At 43.6% G+C, this 20,785-nt stretch overlaps 1 protein-coding gene across 3 annotated transcripts in view; it reads right to left on the reverse strand.

Moving 5' to 3' along the window:
• CDKL5 (cyclin dependent kinase like 5) overlaps positions 1-20,785 on the reverse strand; it is a 511,586-nt gene that overhangs the window by 368,134 nt on the left and 122,667 nt on the right. For all 3 annotated transcript variants that reach the window (XM_040338214.1, XM_040338213.1, XM_040338212.1), the window contains exon 2: positions 10,825-10,876. The gene's annotated coding sequence lies outside the window, so the exon portion shown is untranslated. The remainder of the gene's footprint in view (positions 1-10,824; positions 10,877-20,785) is intronic.

Raw genomic sequence — 20,785 nt, forward strand, 5'->3', positions numbered from 1 at the left:
ACAAGATCTTGGATCAGGAAAAGGATGTGTCTTGGATCAGCACCTATTGCTTTTTGACGGCTAGCTGAATGTTAGCATCACCTTTATGAGCCCCTTAGGTCCCATTCTAACTGCTGTGGTGTGTTATGCTGCACGTTGATGTGTGTGACATTTGAATAGGCTGCCTAACCCACAAAAAAAGGACTGTGGAGCATTTTGTGTAAAGCCTCGTACACACGATCGGATTTCCATCGGACAAATCCGTGGGCTTTTGTGCAGAGGGCGTTGGCCGTGAACTTGGTATGCATACAGACGGCAGAACTTTTTCAGCCTATATACACAAAACTACGTGGTTTTTCTGCTCTTTAGCGCCACCCTTTGGGCAACTGCTGCTAATGTTGTGTTATGGTTAGCATTGGTTCCGAGCATGTGTGATTTTTTTTCCGACGAACTTCAGGAAACCCGATCGGATAATCCGACAAGACACAGTTGTTGTCGGAAAATTTGAAAGCATGCTATAAAACATTTGTTGTTGGCAATTCGTCCAATGGAGCGTACAAATGGACGGTGCCCCAGGACGAAGTCTTCTGAGACGAAACGGCGTAGGGTGGCGGCGTGCTGACGTCTAGAACCGCATACTGTGTCCCGGAGTGAACGGGTTGTGCTAGCCGGCCAGCTATATATATTCACAATCAAATTTTATCTACATTCTTGTAAGTGTGATTTTGGGTTCACACTATGTAGCTTCTTTTCTTCTTCATATTGGTTTCAATCAACACTGATTATCGGTCTACTGTGGGAGAAGTTTTGGCTCCTGGATATCCTGCCACGTAACCCCTTGGCTGGGGAGTTAGCCATCTGCTGTCAGAAGATCTCTAGTTGGGATATTCTCCTCTGGTAAGGGGCAGTGTGATTGAAAGGTGGAGGTGTCTTGTCTATCCATGTACTATTCTGAGGTTTTTGCATTTGATGTCACTATCTGCTTGAAGGGGAAGGATACAAATTTTTCTACTATCAAACTACCATCAGATGCATATTTTGTGTTTTTTGTTTGAACAATAGACTTTTTACGTTTGATCTATATGCCATTTGCAACTAACGGGATATATTATCTCACTTATGGGTCATATTTGTTCCATAAAACTATATTTGTACTTTGTAACTATATCACCATAGTGTTCACATCAGTTGCGCAGCTTGTTTTTCCTTTGTACTAGTTTGTTTGTGGGTATCTCACATTTTAAGCTGCTTGCATTTTCATTTATTTAAAATATTCAGACAGCGCAGTATCTCCACATTTTTTCACTTGGTACAAATGGACGGATTATCTGACAAAACCCTGCCATCAATGTCAGCGCACTCCAAAACATGGTCTTGCATTACTATGCATTTTAGTGTGTTAAAATTGCTGCAAGTGCATTGAGAAGGTGTATTTGGGTGCCATATCGCAACAACACGCACTACCATAGTGCAGTAGTGTTCACAAGGCTGTAAGATCCGCTAGGAACAAAAATGGTGAGGCAGACTTTAAAGAGCCCTGTAGATGCCAGCACATACCTGTTGCAGGTTCCAAAACCCATATACCTACCTAATCTGATATGCAAAGCTTATTCATCCCTTCTTGCCTCTAGCATATTGCTGTGATGGGAAGTGGGAAATAATTAGAATCCTAGGGCCTTGAATTCTACTATCTGGTGCTCCATTGCAGAGATTTACACTCATTTCCTGTACTGCTCTTAACAGTTTTACTAGAAAGGAAGTGAAGGAAAATCTGCAACTGAGACACACACACAAAAAAAAATTCTAAGAAAGTTGACGTTCGAAAGGTGGTTTTTTGTCCTCAACCCCATGTTAAATCAAAGTATGATGCAAGAAAATATAGTACAATATTTCTTTACCATACAATCACCATATACAAAAAATAAATAAAAAATAGCCCCCGTGGCTTGCCGTGACACGTCACTGTTTTCTATTCCCGATGACAGGGAACAGACGATCAATGACATGTCAGGGGAAGGACGGGGAGATGTTGTGTTTACACTGACATCTCCCCGTTCTTCAGCTATTTGACCTGGTCGCGGGCAGGGTCACGAGCGCAAATTAAAGGGGACGTATATATGCCCATTTGCGCAGCCGTGCCATTCTGTCGATGTATATACTCATGGGGCGGTCAGGAAGCAGTTAAAAGGCCTGAACAAAACACTTCCAAATAGTTAGGAATAACATCTGCTTTCCATCTCATCAGGTCTGAATGCAGGCTTAAAGTGTTGGTAAAGGCAATTTTTTTTTTTTAATGAAAAATAACAAACATATTAGTTATACTTACCTGCAGATCATGGGTCCAATGTCAGGATCCTGCTGACCATCAGTGTAGCCGTCTGCCCATATTACTGAAGTCCAGGAAGATCAATGAACTGCGAAAGTGCTCATCTGCCGAGAAAACCGAGGGGAAAGCCGAAAACCTGCTCGGTAGCTTTATCCCCCTACACGCGGCCGGGTTTCCCGGCAGGAAAACTGCCATGAGAGCTTTGGCCGGGAATCGTTGCCGTGTGTATGCTCCATCGGCACTGCCTCGCAGTAGTAAATCTGGCGGGAAAAAACACACGCTGGGAATCCAGACAGGAAAATAGAGAGCAGGTTCTCTATTTTCCCGCCAGGATTCCTGGCTGTTTTCCTGTTGGGAGAACTGCGAGGAATCATACACACGTCCGGTTTTCCCCAGCCAAAAGCTCTCTTGGCAGTTTTCCTGCCAGGAAAACCGTTCGTGTGTACGGGGTTTTAGAGTTCATTGCCGCAATGGATGACGGTAGTCGTAGTTCATTCATTTACTGAACTTATCCTTTAAGGTAAAAAAATGTTCAGCCTTTAGAACCACTTGAATGTAGCCCTGCTACCAAGTTAAAACTATTTTCTACGGGCATTTTCTTGGGTTTCTACATATTGGGGGTTAATGAGGACAATAAGCAATATTTTAAAAGTCCTCTCTTTCTTATATCTTTGGGTTATGTTCTCCAACCTGTTAAAATAAGGCTCAGTTTTGGTTTTAAAAACTCTAGAAAAGGATGGAATTCTAAATCATTTCATTTTCACAAGTTCTGTGTTTTTTTCTTATGTTTATTTCATTTCTTTGGCGCGACTGAAGGTAAACACCAGCTGCATGGAAATCAAACTGTGATATATTTAATAAAAAAAACACCAATTCTGGCCCTCTGGAAGCATACAAAAGGTAACAGCATTAAATTTACTTTTGCCAGAAAAAGGTAGTACACTGTAGCTTTTCGGTATTTTTCAATAATTTGGTCATAGAAGATCACTACAACCTAACTTGAGAAAATGTACAGGATATATAGAACTTATAAAATATATAGTACAACAAGCATCATAACAGGTTCCAAAAGGCGACCAAAAACAAAATACATTGGCAAAAGTAGAGAATACAGATTCAACTGAATCTGACACCAACTATTTTTCCCCCTAATACCAAAGATACCAAAGATCGGGCATTGCTTACTCCTACTGGCCACAGTCCATCCCCCCTAAAGTCTGAAGGACTGTAAACTGCCCCCTTCTCTAGAAAGTTTGGAGACCCCTGGCTTAAAGTGTTAAACCAAGGAGGCTGCATTCACAATATCTGGTCTCCCACAGTACACGGAACATGGAAATGCAATAGTTTTAGTTATTATAAACTGCTAAATACCTTTTCTTATCAGTAGTATATAGCAGTCTTGTGATTTCTATCAATGTCTGGTAAAAGCTTGCAGGGGGAGTTTTCATTCTCCCCTGACTGTTCTATAAGGCTGCAGGACACCTGACCTTCTGTCTGGACAGTGCTGACTGGCCCAGTGCTGATCACATGCACTCTCCCAAGAGAAAAAAAAAATCTCTCGCAATACACACAAAACTGAGCATTTGCAGCTTGTCCCCTACCCTCTGCACTATCCGGAGATGAGTTGGGAACACTGCAAGAAGGTGAGGATCAGAGGAGACAGGATCAAACAGCCTTTTTACACAATGCGGGAGATTAACCCCTTAAGTTCCACCGTGAGTATAACAATCATGCTTTACTGCATATACACACTGGCCCGGAATCACAAAGCACTTGCGCCGACGTATCTCAAGATACGCCACGTAAGTGCAAATATGCGCCGGCGTATCTGTGCGCCGGACCCACAAAGTAAGATACGCCTAAAAACAGGCTTCATCCCGCCGACGTAACTTGCCTACGCCGACGTAGGGTGGGCGCACATTTACGCCGGATGCATGGTGGCGCTGCCATTGATTAGCCATTCAAATATGCAAATGAGGAAAATAGGGCGATTCACAAACCTGCGGGCGCCCGACGCAGGCTTCGAGAGGTGCGCGTACGTCCGGCGTAAAGTTAAGCCCCATAAAGGACATGTAACTCAGCAGCAGACATGTAAAGGTCTGCATCAGGGAACACAAGCCGGCCAAGCCGGCGTATTTTACGTTGGACGTGTGTCTGGATGGGCGTAGGTTACGTTCATGGCGTACGCAGCGATCCGGCGTATCTTAGGCAGTTGTTCCGACGTGGTTGTGAGCATGTGCACGGGGATGCGTCCACGTCACGACGCATGCGCAGTTCGTTAAACGTACTTTTCTGGCTCTCAAACCATCATTTGCATGGGGTCACGCCTCATTTGCATTGGTTTGCATGGGGCAAGCACACTTCCACCTACGCCGGCCTGCGCCTTCGAAACCTACGCCACGCCGACGCAGCATTGGGAGCACTGGCTTCCTGAATTCCATGCTTGCCTGTCTGCGCTGCGTCGGCGTAGCCTACATTGGTTTGCGCTACGGCGGCGTAATGTGTTTTTTTTATAAATCTTTTTATTGGTGTTATACACATACACATGTACTTGACAAGTAATGAATCAACAATAGAAAAGCGACCTGCACCCGGGACACATATGGTTATGTCAGAATCAAATGCATTTAGATAAAATACAGACCGATGTTACTGTTGTGGTTTTAGTAACACTTTAATGTATTTCTAGTTCATTGTTAAGGTTTACATACACTTAATCTGCAGTGCAGACAGAAGGTAGGTCTGTCTGTCAGTTGTACATGGATCCCAAGACTGACTGAACAGAGCTACATATCTTATGGAAGCAAAACAACATACATACAGTGCATTGGGAAACCTTGACCTAATAACCCATAGAATCCTATGAGATCCCAATAATGTAAGAAATTCACGATGGCTACATAAACACACGTCAGATGGAATTGGTTAGATGTTATCTGTGAATGTCAAGCCTTTGCAGTGAGAACATAATTCCACCTGTGTTTCAGCTCAGTTCAAGTGGGATCTAGACCGATGAAAAAGAGTAACTCATGGGCAGTATAAAATGTTTTTTGAAGAACAATATCCCGAAAAATTTGATAAAAATGAATAAAATTAGAATCACAGTAGTATCTGTCATCAGAACAGCTGAACAGTATGTGGTGAGACAGACATGGATGGATCCCTCAACCGCCTGTTGGCCAAGGAGGTGGAATGGAACTAGGACTGTCAGGCTGGTGGAACTGCCGAGGGGGAATCCAGCATGCCGCACAGGTGCAGGAAAAATCCCCAACACGCCCGCTGGCTTGTTGGTGAGATGGAAAGGCACTGGGGGAGCTGATCAACCTGCTGCTCGCACCTCGAGGAAACTGACCAATGGGAGCTGACTTTGGCCCAGTGGAGTGTTGGTGGCTAGACCGCAGAAAAGTCGTCAGTCATTGGGGGAGATGGAAGCAGGCTGTGACACTCGTCCGGCCTGGAGCAGCAGCTGGTACAAACTGCTTGGGGAGCACAGAACAGCTCTGCTCTGGAGATTGCTCACCCACATGTACAGCGTCCGGCAGTATACATGGCAACAATGCGTTTCAGGCCACGCCCCTTCCTCAAGTTAACACCGTGGAGTGTTGGAGCTTATCGATATAGGCGGGGGATCCTTGGTACATTCAGCCTGCCCATTAATGATTTGAACGGTTTATGGCCAGTCTTAGGTCTGTATTTGTGGCGCTGATTCCCCCCACCTTCTTGTTTCACATCTTATGGCACATGAATCTTATGGCAGATTCTTATGACATCTTATGGCAGATGAAACAGTTCCCATATATGCTTTTTTATATATATATATATATATATATATATATATATATATATATATTACTAAATTATTATTATTTATGAATATATATATACATATATATATGTATATATCGTATTTATCGGCGTATAACCCGCACGGTCACGCCCTGCGAGAGGAGACGAGCGTGGTCGAGCGTGGCCGAGCCTAGCCGAGTGTATTGCGCTCGGTATATGTCGGCGGCGGCGCTCGGAGACAGAGCGGGAGAAGCGGGGAGGACACCACGAAGGCCGAAGACGGACGCCGGACCGGACAAGGCCGCCGATGGACGCCGGGCAAGACACCGAAGAGGGACATTTAAACTGTAAGTAATTTTTTTTTTCAGGAAATTTCCCTCCTAGAACTGGGTGTGCGCTATACGCCGGTGCATGCTATACCCAGATAAATACGGTATATACATATATATACCGTATATCACACATACACATATATATATATATATCACACACACATATATATATATATATATATATATATATATATACAAACACATATACATACATACACACACAAAGGATATATATATATATATATATATATATATATATACATATATATATATATAGCTGTCAGATCCTAAAGTGAAATCCCTCTGTATTCTGTAATGAATAATTCATGCCAGTAATTACTTAATCCTATTTACATATCAAGTGTTACTGCTTTCTGGATAATTTATTATCAAATAAAATACATAAGAATTTAAAGGGATTTACAGTATTTTCCAGGCATTGGAACTACCTGTACCCATGGGCCCCATTGCAATCACACAGTCTGATTCAAGAACACCTTTAACAGGTCATCCCCACCAAATCCAGTATTTCAGCTTTGGTGGAATGTGACCAGTTTAGCCACCCACAAGATTCCTCATCTTTCTAGGACTGTGACTGCAAGTTCCCATCCATAATATTTTATTTCTAAGTAGGCACAGAAGTGGAAACTCTGATAATAAGATCTCATGACTGGAGTTTCAAAAAGATACAAGAAGCCAGGTATAGCAATGTATCCATTGTCCACGAATAAATTAAATATTCGTGTCCTTAGCGGGGGTTCACCCTTAGAGGGCACTTTTCCCCCTTAGATTCCTGCTCGTTTTTACTAGGGGAATCGGCTATTTATTTTAAAATATGTGCAGTACTTACCCGTTTACGAGATGCATCCTCTACGTCGCTTCCGGGTATGGGCTTCGGGAATGGGCGTTCCTTCTTGATTGACAGGCTTCCGAGAGGCTTCCGACGGTCGCATCCATCGCGTCACGATTTTCCGAAAGAAGCCGAACGTCGGTGCGCAGGCGCAGTATAGAGCCGCACCGACGTTCGGCTTCTTTCGGCTACGAGTGACGCGATGGATGCGACCGTCGGAAGCCTCTCGGAAGGCTGTCAATCAAGAAGGAACGCCCGCTCCCGAAGACCCATACCCGGAAGCGACGGAAGAAGATGCAGCTCGAAAACGGGTAAGTACTGCTCATATTTTAATACAAATAGCCGATTCCCCTAGACCGAACGAGCAGGAAGCTAAGGGGAGAAAATTTTTTTTTTTACAAATGGGTGAACTCCCGCTTTAACCACTTCAATACTGGGTATTTTCACCCCCTAGCGGCCCGGGAGGCCAGAAGACGTCATATGAAGTCCACCCAGGATGGCAGGGCCACCTTGTGGATGTCACTTGACATTAGGCAGGATGGGAAGTGGTTAAAGTGTATGTAAACCTCAACAATACATTTCTCTTATATGTTCCCTTTAATCTACGTTAATCTAAGTTTTTTTGTTACTGTATATCTGATAATTGCAAAAAAAACTATTGATCATGGTAAAGCAGTCCAGTGCACACCTCCTGGGTTATTTCAAGGAAGGTCCAGTGCACACCTCCTGGGTTATTTCAAGGAAGGTCCAGTGCACACCTCCTGGGTTATTTCAAGGAAGGTCCAGTGCACACCTCCTGTGTTATTTTAAGGAAGATCCAGTGCACACCTCCTGTGTTATTTCAAGGAATATCCAGTGCACACCTCCTGTGTTATTTCAAGGAAGATCCAGTGCACACCGCCTGTGTTATTTTAAGGAAGGTCCAGTGCACACCGCCTGTGTTATTTTAAGGATGGTCCAGTGCACACCGCCTGTGTTATTTTAAGGAAGGTCCAGTGCACACCTCCTGGGTTATTTCATGGAAGGTCCAGTGCACACCTCCTGGGTTATTTCATGGAAGGTCCCGTGCACACCTCCTGTGTTATTTCAAGGAAGGTCCAGTGCACACCTCCTGTGTTATTTCAAGGAAGATCCAGTGCACACCTCCTGGGTTATTTCATGGAAGGTCCAGTGCACACCTCCTGTGTTATTTCAAGGAAGGTCCAGTGCACACCTCCTGTGTTATTTCAAGGAAGGTCCAGTGCACACCTCCTGTGTTATTTCAAGGAAGGTCCAGTGCACACCTCCTGTGTTATTTCATGGAAGGTCCAGTGCACACCTCCTGTGTTATTTCAAGGAAGGTCCAGTGCACACCTCCTGTGTTATTTCAAGGAAGATCCAGTGCATACCTCCTGTGTTATTTCAAGGAAAGTAAATAACCCGTAAATAACCTGTTCGTAATGGAGATAGCGCATTCGTCACGCTGTAACAGACTGAAAAGCGCAAATCGTCTCTCACCAAACTTTTACTTAACACGCAGTAACATCAGATTAGTAAAAGCAGCCCCAAGGGTGACACCAGTGGAATCAAACTTCCCCTTTATAGCGCCATCGTACGCGTTGTACGTCACCACGTTTGAGAACGAGATTTTGTCTTGACAGTGTGTACGCAAATAAAGCTGGACAAGATTCTTGACAAGCCTGACAAGGAACTCATTGAGGAAAACAATGTTTCTTTTACGACGAGTTTCTCGGTCGTGTGTACTAGGCCTAAGCCTATTTAAATACTACTAATAATATTTTTTTTTATTCTGAAAAAATAAATAAATAAATAATAATATAGGTATATATTATGCATACACACACACATACATATAAACACATACATACACACACAAACAGGATGGGCTAGATTCAGCAAGAATTTATGACGGTGTATCTATTGATACGCCGCGTAAATTCAAAGCTGCGCCGGCGTATCTTCTTTCTGTATTCAGAAAGCAAGATACGCCGAAATTAGGCTAAGATCCGACTGGCGTAAGTCTCTTACGCCGTCGTATCTTAGTTGCATATTTACGCTGGCCGCTATGTGTCGCTTTCGTCGATTTCAGCGTAGAATATGCAAATGAGCTGGATACACCGATTCAGAAACGTACGTGCACCTGGCGGATTTTTTTACATCGTTTGCGTAAGGCTTTTCCCGGCGTAACGTTACTCCTGCTATATGGGGCATAGCCAATGTTAAGTATGGACGCGTCAAATTTTGAAACTTTTACGTCGTTTGCGGAAGTCGTTTGCGAATAGGGCTTTGCGTAAATTACGTTCACGTCGAAAGCATTGTCTATTTGCGACATGATTAGGAGCATGCGCACTGGCATAAGTTCACGGCCGGCCCATGCGCCGTTCGTGAGAAACGTCATTTACGTGGAGTCATGTTTTATTTACATAAAACACGCCCACCTCTTGACAATTTGAATTTGGCTCGCCTACGCCGGCAGATTTACGCTACGCCGCCGCAACTTACGGAGCAAGTGCTTTGTGAATACTGCACTTGCCTCTCTAAATTGTGGCGGCGTAGCGTAAATAACATGCGCTACGCCCACACAAACTTACGTCCCCCTACCTGAATCTAGCCCTATATCTCTACACATTAGCATTAAAAAATGATTTTAAAAGGGGAAATAATATTTGGATGTTTTTTCTCGTTGACATGATACAGCGGTCAACCTGTTTTAATTTGGTGTTTTCATTTTAATGGGCAAGTCGTTATTCTGGGAATTTAAGGGTTTTGTCACTATGACTATAGTTTGCGCACCACAAGTAGTCATAACTGCATATGTATTTGGTGCGTGATGTGTGTGTGTTTTCCTCATTCTGACATGACACAACTTATTCTATCATTGCATCTGGGGGAAATGATCCAATCTATGTATAGCATATTAGCTGTCAACACAGCTGTAAAGCAACAATCCATTTCTAGAAAGATCGCACCTCGTAAGAGCTTCGGAGATCTTTATTACCACCGGAGAGAAGCTGCTTTTCTGGTCTGTTCTCAGCAGCATATTATCTAACAGATTTCTGCAGCTGAAAATACCAGCAATCCAAATGTGAGCTCATCCTTAGAAGGCTGGTGCTGGATCCAGAAGACCAAGTTCCTCATCCTACGCTTCTCTACTCATAGGCAACATAAAAAAAAAAAAAGGTTTGACATTGCGGTAAGAACAGAAAGTGTCATAATCTTAAATGGTAAAAACGTTTTCTTTACATTTGACTTTTAAATGGCAACTATTTCCATCTTTTTGAAGAATACAGCGTCGTGGCAAACTGTACAAATTCTAGAAGTGAAAAATATAGACGTTACGCAATATACACAAAATAGTCACAGATAGAACTGCATAAATGTATTCTTCTACATATGCAAAGCACATCTTCCAACAACATAAAAATTGTATCTATTTAACATCCAAGTACAGCACAGCCTTACTGAAACCAAATCATTATAGATTTAGCTAGATTTAGCTAGATTTATGCTGTATCTTACTGTTTAGGTATGACAATTCTGAATTACCTTACCTTAGTCGGTTCTCGGCCTTAAAATATCATGTCCGCAAAAGTTCAATGTGGCCTGGAGAGATAAAACAAAGAACAGGAATAAAATAGGTGTACTAAAAAGAAACAATCCTTTCTGAATTAAAAAAAATAATAGTAAAGAAGATATTATTATTATTTACCACAAAAAACTGGGAAAACGTATTGACTCGAGTATAAGCCTAGGGTGAGAATGCAGCAGCTACTGTAAGCGGAAAAGAGGATCAACAATGCCCATTTGCAGCTTCACTGTGCCCATTTGCACACCTCACTGTACCCAACCTCACTGTGCCCATTGCAACCTCACTGTGACCAATCTCACTGTGCCCATTGCAGCGTACCTGAAATTCTTGACAGGCTGCGGGCGTCCATTTTTTAAAAGTCGCGGCTTCCTCCTGGTCCCGTCCCATTCCGTGATAGGCGTTTGACACTATGTTCGGTGTTCCGCCTATCACGGACATCTTCTCATCCTCAGTTTTCCAGCAGACACTGGCCCGAATTCAGAAAAGAGATACGACGGCGTATCTCCGGATATGCCGTCGTAACTCTGAGTGTGCAGGGTCATAACTATGCGACTGATTCATAGAATCAATTACGCATAGATTTCCCTAAGATCCGACCGGCGTAAGTGTTTAACACCGTCGTATCTTAGGCTGCATATTTACGCTGGCCGCTAGGTGGCGCTTCCGTATATTTACGCAAGGAATATGCTAATTAGGTAGATACGCAGATTTAGAAACGTAGGTCCGGCCAGTACATTTTTTTACGTCGTTTACGTTAGGCTTTTTCGGGCGTAAAGTTATCCCTGCTATATGAGGCGTAGCCAATGTTAAGTATGGACGTCATTCCCGCGTCGAGTTTTGAAAATTGTACGTCGTTTGCGTTTGTCGTTCGCGAATAGGGCTGTACGTAAGTTACGTTCACGTCTAAAGCATTGACGATTTGCGGCGTAATTTCGAGCATGCGCAGCGTCAAATACGCGGGGTCACCATTCATTTAAATAAAACACGCCCACATCATCCACATTTGAATTAGGCGGGCTTACGCCGACACACATACGTTACGCCGCCGTAACTAAGGGCGCAAGTCCTTTCTGAATACGGAACTTGTGCCCTAATTTACGGCGGCATAATGTATCTGCGATTCGTTATGCCCGCAGATAGATAGACAATTCTGAATCCGGGCCACTGTGTTCAGTGTTCCGCCAATCATGGACAAGAGGACGTCCGTGATAGGCGGAACACTGAACACAGTATCTGCTGGGAGACTGAGTCAGAGGATGAGAAGATGTCCATGATAGGCGGAACACTGAACACAGTATCTGCTGGGAAACTGAGTCAGAGGATGAGAAGACGTCCGTGATAGGCGGAACACTGAACACAGTGTCAAACTCCTAACACAGAACTGGACGGAACCAGGGGGAAGCCGCGACTTTTAAACAATGGACGCCCACACACCTTCAGGTACACTGATCGAGTATAAGCCGAGGGGGGGATTTTCAGCCCTAAAAAAAGGGCTGAAAAACTTGAGTATATAAGGTATACAGGTTTTATATAGCGCCAATAGTTTGCGCAGCGCTTAACAAAATAAAGGCAGACATTACAGTTACATTACAATTTGGTACAAGAGGAATCAGAGGGCCCTGCTCAATAGAGCTTACAATCTAAAAAGGGAGAGTCAATTGATACAAAAGGTAATAATAGCTGTGGAGATGAGCTGATGGAGAAAGTAAAAAGGTGTTAGTTAGAAGCAGGATAGGCTTCTTTAAATAGAAGAGTTTTCAGGGATCGTCTAACGATGGATAGATTAGGGGACAGTCAGACTGATTGGGGTAGGGAGTTCCAAAGGATGGGAGAAGCCCTGGAGAAATTCCGGCGAGCATGGGAGGAGGTGACAAGGGAGCTAGAGAGCAGGAGGTCTTGGGAGGACCGAAAAGAGTGGCTTGGTTGTTTTTTTGGGACTAGGTTAGTGATGTAATAATAGATATCCGTATAAACTTGGGTTCCTACAGGGCCCGTTGCTACTGTAATAAACATCAGACATAAGGACACAATTATCAAACTGAGAATCACAATTTGTATTTTCCTCAAATTTTCTTTTCTCCTTTCTTGTAGTTTATCAATACCAGAAGATTTTAGAATGTTGTCGATATTATGCTAGAATGAATTTTCTAAATAAGACCTGATGAAGTCCATTACACCCCATGGACACATTCTGACTGATCTAGTAGTCCTATAACAATAATTACAACCTACAAACAAGCAAGATTTCTGTCTCTCATAGACCCGTATCTTCTTCTTTAAGAGGCTTCTCTGTCCTCCACTTATTACCTGTATTAATGGCACCTGTTTGAACTTGTTATCAGTATAAAAGACACCTGTCCACAACCTCAAACAGTCACACTCCAAACTCCACTATGGTGAAGACCAAAGAGCTGTCGGACACCAGAAACAAAATTGTAGACTTGCACCAGGCTGGGAAGACTAAATCTGCAATAGGCAAGCAGCTTGGTGTGAAGAAATCAACTGTGGGAGCAATAATTAAAAAATGGAAGACATACAAGACCACTGATAATCTCCCTCGATCTAGGGCTCCACGCAAGATCTCACCCGGTGGGGTCAAAATGATCACAAGAACGGTGAGCAAAGATCCCAGAACCACACGGGGGGTCCTAGTGAATGACCTGCAGAGAGCTGGGAGTGGGACCAACGTAACAAAGGCTACCATCAGTAACACACTACGCCGCCAGGGAGATTTAGATCCTGCAGTGCCAGACGTGTCCCCCTGCTTAAGCCAGTACATGTCCGGGCCCATCTGAGGTTTGCTAGAGAGCATTTGGATGATCCAGAAGAGCATTGAGAGAATGTCATATGGTCAGATGAAACCAAAGTAGAACTGTTTGGTAGAAACACAACTTGTCGTGTTTGGAGGAGAGAGAATGCTGAGTTGCAACCAAAGAACACCATACCTACTGTGAAGCATGGGGGTGGCAACATCATGCTTTGTTTCAATGCAAAGGGAACAGGCCGACATCTGTGATCCGTGTACATGAAAGAATGAATGGGGCCATGTATCGTGAGATTTTGGGTGCACACCTCCTCCCATCAGCAAGGGCATTAAAGATGAAACGTGGCTGGGTCTTTCAGCATGACAATGATCCCAAACACACCGCCCGGGCAACGAAGGAGTGGCTTCGTAAGAAGCATTTCAAGGTCCTGGAGTGGCCTAGCCAGTCTCCAGATCTCAACCCCATAGAAAACCTTTGGAGTCCGTGTTGCCCAGCGACAGACCCAAAACATCACTGCTCTAGAGGAGATCTGCATGGAGGAATGGGCCAACATACCAGCAACAGTGTGTGACAACCTTGTGAAGAAACGTTTGACCTCTGTCATTGCCAACAAAGGATATATAACAAAGTACTGAGATGAACTTTTGATATTGACCAAATACTTATTTTTCACCATAATTTGCAAATAAATTCTTTCCAAATCAGACAATGTGATTGTCTGGAATTTATTCCACATTTTGTCTCTCATAGTTTAGGTATACCTATGATGACAATTACAGGCCTCTCTCATCTTTTTAAGGCCCCTTTCACATTGAGGCGTTTTTCATGGGGTACAGCGCTAAAAATAGCGCTGCTATACCGCATGAAAAAACCTTGCCCTGCAGGCTTCAATGTGAAAGCCCGAAGGCTTTCACACTGAAGCGGTGCAGTCGCAGGACCGCTCCAAAAGTCCTGCTAGCCGCATCTTTAGAGCGGTGCCCAGGGATGACGTCATCACAGCTCTGGCCACTCACACAGCCAGAGTCCGCAAACCCAGAACGAAGACTGGGGGAAGAGGGATGGTGACAGCGTGCCGCTGGGGGGCTTTGTTCTAAGGTAAGTATTTCATAATGTGCTTGTATGCCATGCATACAAGCACATTATACAATTGTCTTACAGGGAAAGCTTTTTTTTTACTGCAGCAGTTTACAAACGCTTCCAAACACTTTGGGGTTGAGTTACTTAAATTGGAGAGTGCAACATCTGGTGCAGATCTTGCATTGTAGCCAATCAGCTTCTAACTTCACCTTGTTCAATTAGGCATTGGCAGAAAAAAAAATGGAAGCTGATTAGTTTCTATGCAGAGCTGCACCAGATTTTGCACTCTCCAGTTTTAGTAAATCAACCGCAATATCTGATTAAAATTTTTTATTTCACATTAGGATTCTCAATAGGACAAATAGACTATAAAAGGAACACAGAAACCATCAGGCCTTATACACACGACTGAGTTTCTCGGCAAAAAACAGCAAGAAACTTGCTGGTATTTTTTTTTGCCAAACCGGTCGTGTGTACATTTTTCGACGAGGAAACTGTCGAGGATCCCGTCGAGCCAAAAAGAGAGCAAGTCTTCTTTTTCCTCGATGGGAATGGAAAAACTTGCCTTGTCGAGTTTACAGTTGACAGCCTAACAAGGAACTCGACGAGGAAAACGATGTGTTTCGCCAGTCGAGTTCCTCGGTCGTGTGTACGAGGCATCACAGGTAGTTTCCTCCCTTCTATTACCACGTTCTTTTCCTTGATCGCTGTATTTTTTTCTTTTTTTACAGTTCTGATGAAAAAAATTGTCTAATGGGTATTGTAAATCGAGTTGAATGTTGTTTGTGAAAATTGAACCTGCAAGCCCGCAAGCTCTTCTACTCATCTACACTAGTAACGTTATCGATTGTTGTAACAAACCCCTTTGGACAATAATAAAACTTTTCTAAGTGAAGAGACCTCCTTCCACCACCCACCTTTCTGTCACTCCAATCGCAATGCTAATTTCTTTTCAGTTCTGTTATAGTATCATCATAACAGAATGCCACTTAAAGTGTACGAAAACCCCAACAATGACTGTTCTCCCTTTAAGTCAGTAAAAAGACATTTCAAAGCATTTTGTTATTTCTGTTCAAAAGGTTGGATTTATACTGTATATATAGATATACAGCACACACACATGTGGGAGTGAATGGGCCCACAGAGTTTCCTTTTGTCTTTCACACTAAACCGCAGCTCATAGATGTGACTTGGCAACGTAAAAACAAAAATGGATTTTTCTGGGAGCTAAATTAAAGACTTTTGCTTCATCAAAACAGGCAAGCGTGAATAGGCCCTAAGCATCATCCGTTGAGTCACATATTTTTTTTTGTAATTAAAAATGGATTTTGTTTATACAGGGCCCTCGGATTCCTCCTGTATTGGATTGTATTGTAAGCGTAAGGTCTGCCCTCACGCTGTAAAGCGCTACGCAGACTGTTGGCACTATATAAATCCCTTGTAATAATATCAGTTACATCCATTAACATCCGATACATGCAAAAAATACTACCACAGTCCTGAGTAGTCCTGAGATATCAGTCCTGCCAGGGGCGGACTGACCATTCGGGCACTCGGGCACTGCCCGAGGGCCCCATCAGGATTGCCAGCCTCAGTAAAACCAGGGACAGTATGTAAAAATTCGTGTTTTTTTACATCTGTCCCTGAAATGTCCCTTACCGACATCCTTTTGGTCTAAACGTCCCAAGATTATAGCTGCCCCGCCTCTCTAGTACCTTTTCAGTGTGTGTATGTGTATTCTGTGTGTATGTATATTGTGTGTGTATACTGTGTATGTATACTGTATGTGTGTGTATACTGTGTGGCCCCATAACCTATTGCCTGGGGGCCCCATAATCTCCTATTGCCTGGGGGCCTTATAATCTCTGATGGCCCGGGGGCCCAATAATCTCCTATTGCCTGGGGGCCCATGAGTTGTCAGTCCGCCCCTGAGTTCTGCCCAAATAAACTTGGTGTGCTATAGAACACACCCACCCCAAATGTAATGGGGCCGAAGAGAGGAGGCAATATCTTCAATTCCAAATCTGAAGTGATAAGCTTAGACTGTCAAAGCTGCTACTCCATAAATACAATATAGTGAGTGAGTATTGTCACCCTTGGACAGCAAGTAGTCCCTTTACAGTGTTTTTTCAGCATTCCTCAGCCACAAAACAAAAAAACATTAGCGTCCTGGCTTCTAGGTGGAACCCTCCTGACTCCTGGGCAGAGACCTCCTCTGTCTGCCAGGATGGAGCCCTGAACATTGGTCATGACTCGATTAAAAGCTCTACACATACCTGCACAATCAGTGTGCCTGTTGTCCACAAAAGACAGTCCCAGGATTGGACACTTCATCAATCCTAAGTCTCTGTGAAGTCTCTGGACTCCGAGTCCCAATCTGGTTTTACCAATCAGTGGGGGAACTAAAAAAATAGTTTTTACCCTGGAGCCCCTCAACTTGCCTGGATGAGAATCCTAGGTGACACAAACCCCTTTCAACACTGTGGCAGGTCACAGCACTGTCACAGCAGGTATATGCCGTGTTTTTGTAAATATGCATCCCAGAATGCGGCCTCATGCAAGTGGTTATGAGTGCTTAAAGTGGTTCTAAAGGCAGTTTTTTTTAATCTTAATGATGCTAAAAAAAAATTCTGTGTGCGGCAGCCCCCCCCAATACTTACCTCGAGAGTCCCATCTCGATCCAGTAATGTTGCACGAGAGACTTGGCGGTCCGGGAATCTCCCTCCTAGTTGGCTGAGATACACAGCGGGCGGGAGCCAATGAGAAGAGAGAGGGGATGGGGCCGAGCCGCAGCTCTGTGTCTGCATTGCTATAGTGGGCATCCGTGCCGAGCAGTGGCTCTGCACGGGTGCCCCCATAACAAACTGAGGCTGCTCTGGGCAAAACCACTGCACAGAGCAGGGAATAACATGCCCCTTTTAAAAAAACAAAAAAAACAAGACTTTAGTATCACTTTAAATGCATGCATTAATGTAGGCATTCCTGTCCCCATCCTGACTTACGCTGGCCATGCCTTTGATTAAGTATTCTGCTATTTAAAAAAAAATCTTCTTTGAACCTTGCTCATATCCTTGAAGAAGCCTAATGGTGAAACGCGTCGATATGCAAGGGCTCACTATGTATATTTTATCATCCCAAATTATTTTTAACCATATTGTACATTTATGTGATCATACCATGTATTTTTTCTAATAAATTGTAATATAATTTTCCCATAACTTTCACATTGTTGTCTATGGGCTAGATTCACATAGCCCGCCCTAACTTTGCGGCGGCGTAGTGTATCGTGTTTACACTACACCGCCGTAAGTTAGCGAGGCAAGTACATGATTCACAAAGTACTTGCCTGCTAAGTTACGGCGGCGTAGCCTAAAGCGAGCGGGCGTAAGGGCGCCTAATTCAAAATAGGCTGAGGGGGCGTGTTCTATGTTAATTTGAGTTGACCTGACGTGATTGACATTTTTTTGGAACGGCGCATGCGCCGTCCGCCTACATATCCCAGTGTGCATTGCGGCAAAGTACGCCGCACGGGCCTATTGGTTTAGACGTGGACGTAAATTACGTAAATCCCTATTCACGGAGGACTTACGCAAACGACGTAAAATTTTCGAATTTTGACGCGGGAACAACGGCCATACTTACTATTCCAGCTATTTGATGGAATAACTTTAGGCCTGATAATGCGTTACGTAAACTGCGTATCTGTACTGCGTCGGCCGGGCGTATGTTCGTGAATAGGCGTATCTAGTGATTTACATATTCTACGCCGACGGCAATGGAAGCGCCACCTACCGGCCAGCCTAAATATTGTACCCTAAGATAGGACGGCGCAAGCCGTCGTATTTTTAGATAGGTTTAAGTGTATCTCTGTTTGAGAATACACTTAAACTTAGGTCGGCGCAGATTCCGAGTTAGGTCGGCGTATCTACTGATACGCCGGCCTAACTCTTACTGAATCTAGCGCTATGCCTTTAAAGTCCGACTCTTTTTTTGATGTCTCTTGTAGCACCAACTTTTTTGTTCGCTATTTTAAAAAGCTTACATCATGAAGTTAAACAGCCGCTGCCATTATGTGTGCAAACACCGCTCTAGGTCAGTCTCCCATCTCCAAGAACACACAGACCAGGTGCTGGCCCCATCCATTACGAATTCCAATGAGCAAAAATAATTTCGGTTGGCCGCACGTCGAGTAAAATTACCTTTATTTCAGCAAGTCCATAAAAACACAAATAGAGGGAAACAGCATCCCCAGCTAGCGCGTTTCGCGCTCCCTTAGTGCTTAGTCATAGCTCTATGACTATGTCTAAGCACTATGGTTATTGAAATGCAATTTATGGCACACAAAAACACTAAAGTATAATCAGTAAGAATACCAAATTTTATAAAAAAATACAAAATAAAAAACAATAGAAAACTGAATAAAATAAACAGGAATAGAGAAGAGTACATTAGTGTTAAGAACACTAGAGCTACTGGATATAAGTTAGTGGAGCTCAATATTTGCAAAAGGGAGAAGAAAAAAAAAAGCATTGGTTATAATGAATGAAAACTAGCTAACAAAACATACAAAACAAAGCACACAGTGAAAGGCAGCGCCGTGTCCATTCGTCTAGCATAATAGCTACTGATTGATCTTCTGAATAAGCCCTATAGCACTTAATACTGTATACTAGAATCAACAAATAACCAGTGATGTGTGATGGTAAATTTCTCTGGGAAAGGGTTTCAGTGTTTTCTCAATAAAAACAGAACTGGAAGGATGGATCTCACTGTTCATAAAATGACCTTTCTGCTCACATTGAATGCATCCAGCAATGTAAAAATGAAATGAATGGACCTGAACTCAAAAAGTAAACATTTGCTCAGTTTTGGGCAAAATCTAGAAATGTTATTTGTGCCTTTGCAGTACCATGAAAAACATAACGTTTCTTTGCAATTCTTTCATATAAGACAATGGACTGTAGGACAGATGCGACCCTTTGCTTGCCCCCGGGACACTATTCTTCCAACTGATATGATACACTATTCCATTCACTGACATCAACAATGGGGCAATATTCGGGAAACACTGACAACATTGATGGGGCAATATTCTGCTCACTGACATCAATGATGGGGTATTATTCCTCTCGCTGACACCAATGATGGGGCACTATTCCTTTCACTGACATCAACGATGGGGCACCATTCCTCCCACTGACACCAATGATAGGGCATTATTACTCTCACTGACAGTAATGATGGGACACTATTCTTCCCACTGACACCAACAATACGGGGCACTATTCCTTCCATTGAAACCACTGATGGATCACTATTTCTCTCACTGACACCATTAATGAGGCAGTATTCCTCTCCCACTGATACCAACGATGGGACACTATTTCTCCCACTGTTACCAACAAGTGGCACTATTCCTTCCACTAATGCCAATGATGGAGCACTATTTCTCCCCCTATTGATTACAGGTGCCATGTCATTGTCTTACTCTAACTGACAACTAAACCTGAGACAGACGCTAGAGCACTTCCTACTCCAACTGGCCACAGTCCGACCCTTCTAAAGTCGGTATGGCCATAATCTAGTCTGCTGACTCTGACATCTAGACCCATGAGATTTGGAGTGTAATTTGGAGATTTCACTGCTGTGGTGTTCGCTGTTCTCCTTCAAAAGAAACCAGCACTGGGCGATTCAAATCAAAGCTGATGCCCTGCCCTGGTGGGTACTGGTGAAGCTGCATTGATGGGCACTGGTGAGGCTTCATTGATGGGCACTGGTGAGGCTTCATTGATGGGCACTGGTGAGGCTGCACTGATGGGTAAACGACGTAAAATACGACGGCTGTTCCGACGTCCATACCTTTGCATGGGATGCGCCTCCTATATGGTGGAATAACTTTACGACGGGCGTAAGTACGTTCGTGAATCGGCATATCTGGCTCATTTACATATTCAACGCGTAAATCAATGGAAGCGCCCCTTGCGGACAGCGTAAATATGTGCAGAGATACGACGGCGCATCCGTGCACTTACGCAGCGTATCAGAAGATACATCGGCGTAAGTGTCTGTGAATCTGGGCCA

The sequence above is a fragment of the Rana temporaria genome, chromosome 2, assembly GCF_905171775.1.
Source record: "Rana temporaria chromosome 2, aRanTem1.1, whole genome shotgun sequence".
NCBI classification, from domain to species: domain Eukaryota; kingdom Metazoa; phylum Chordata; class Amphibia; order Anura; family Ranidae; genus Rana; species Rana temporaria.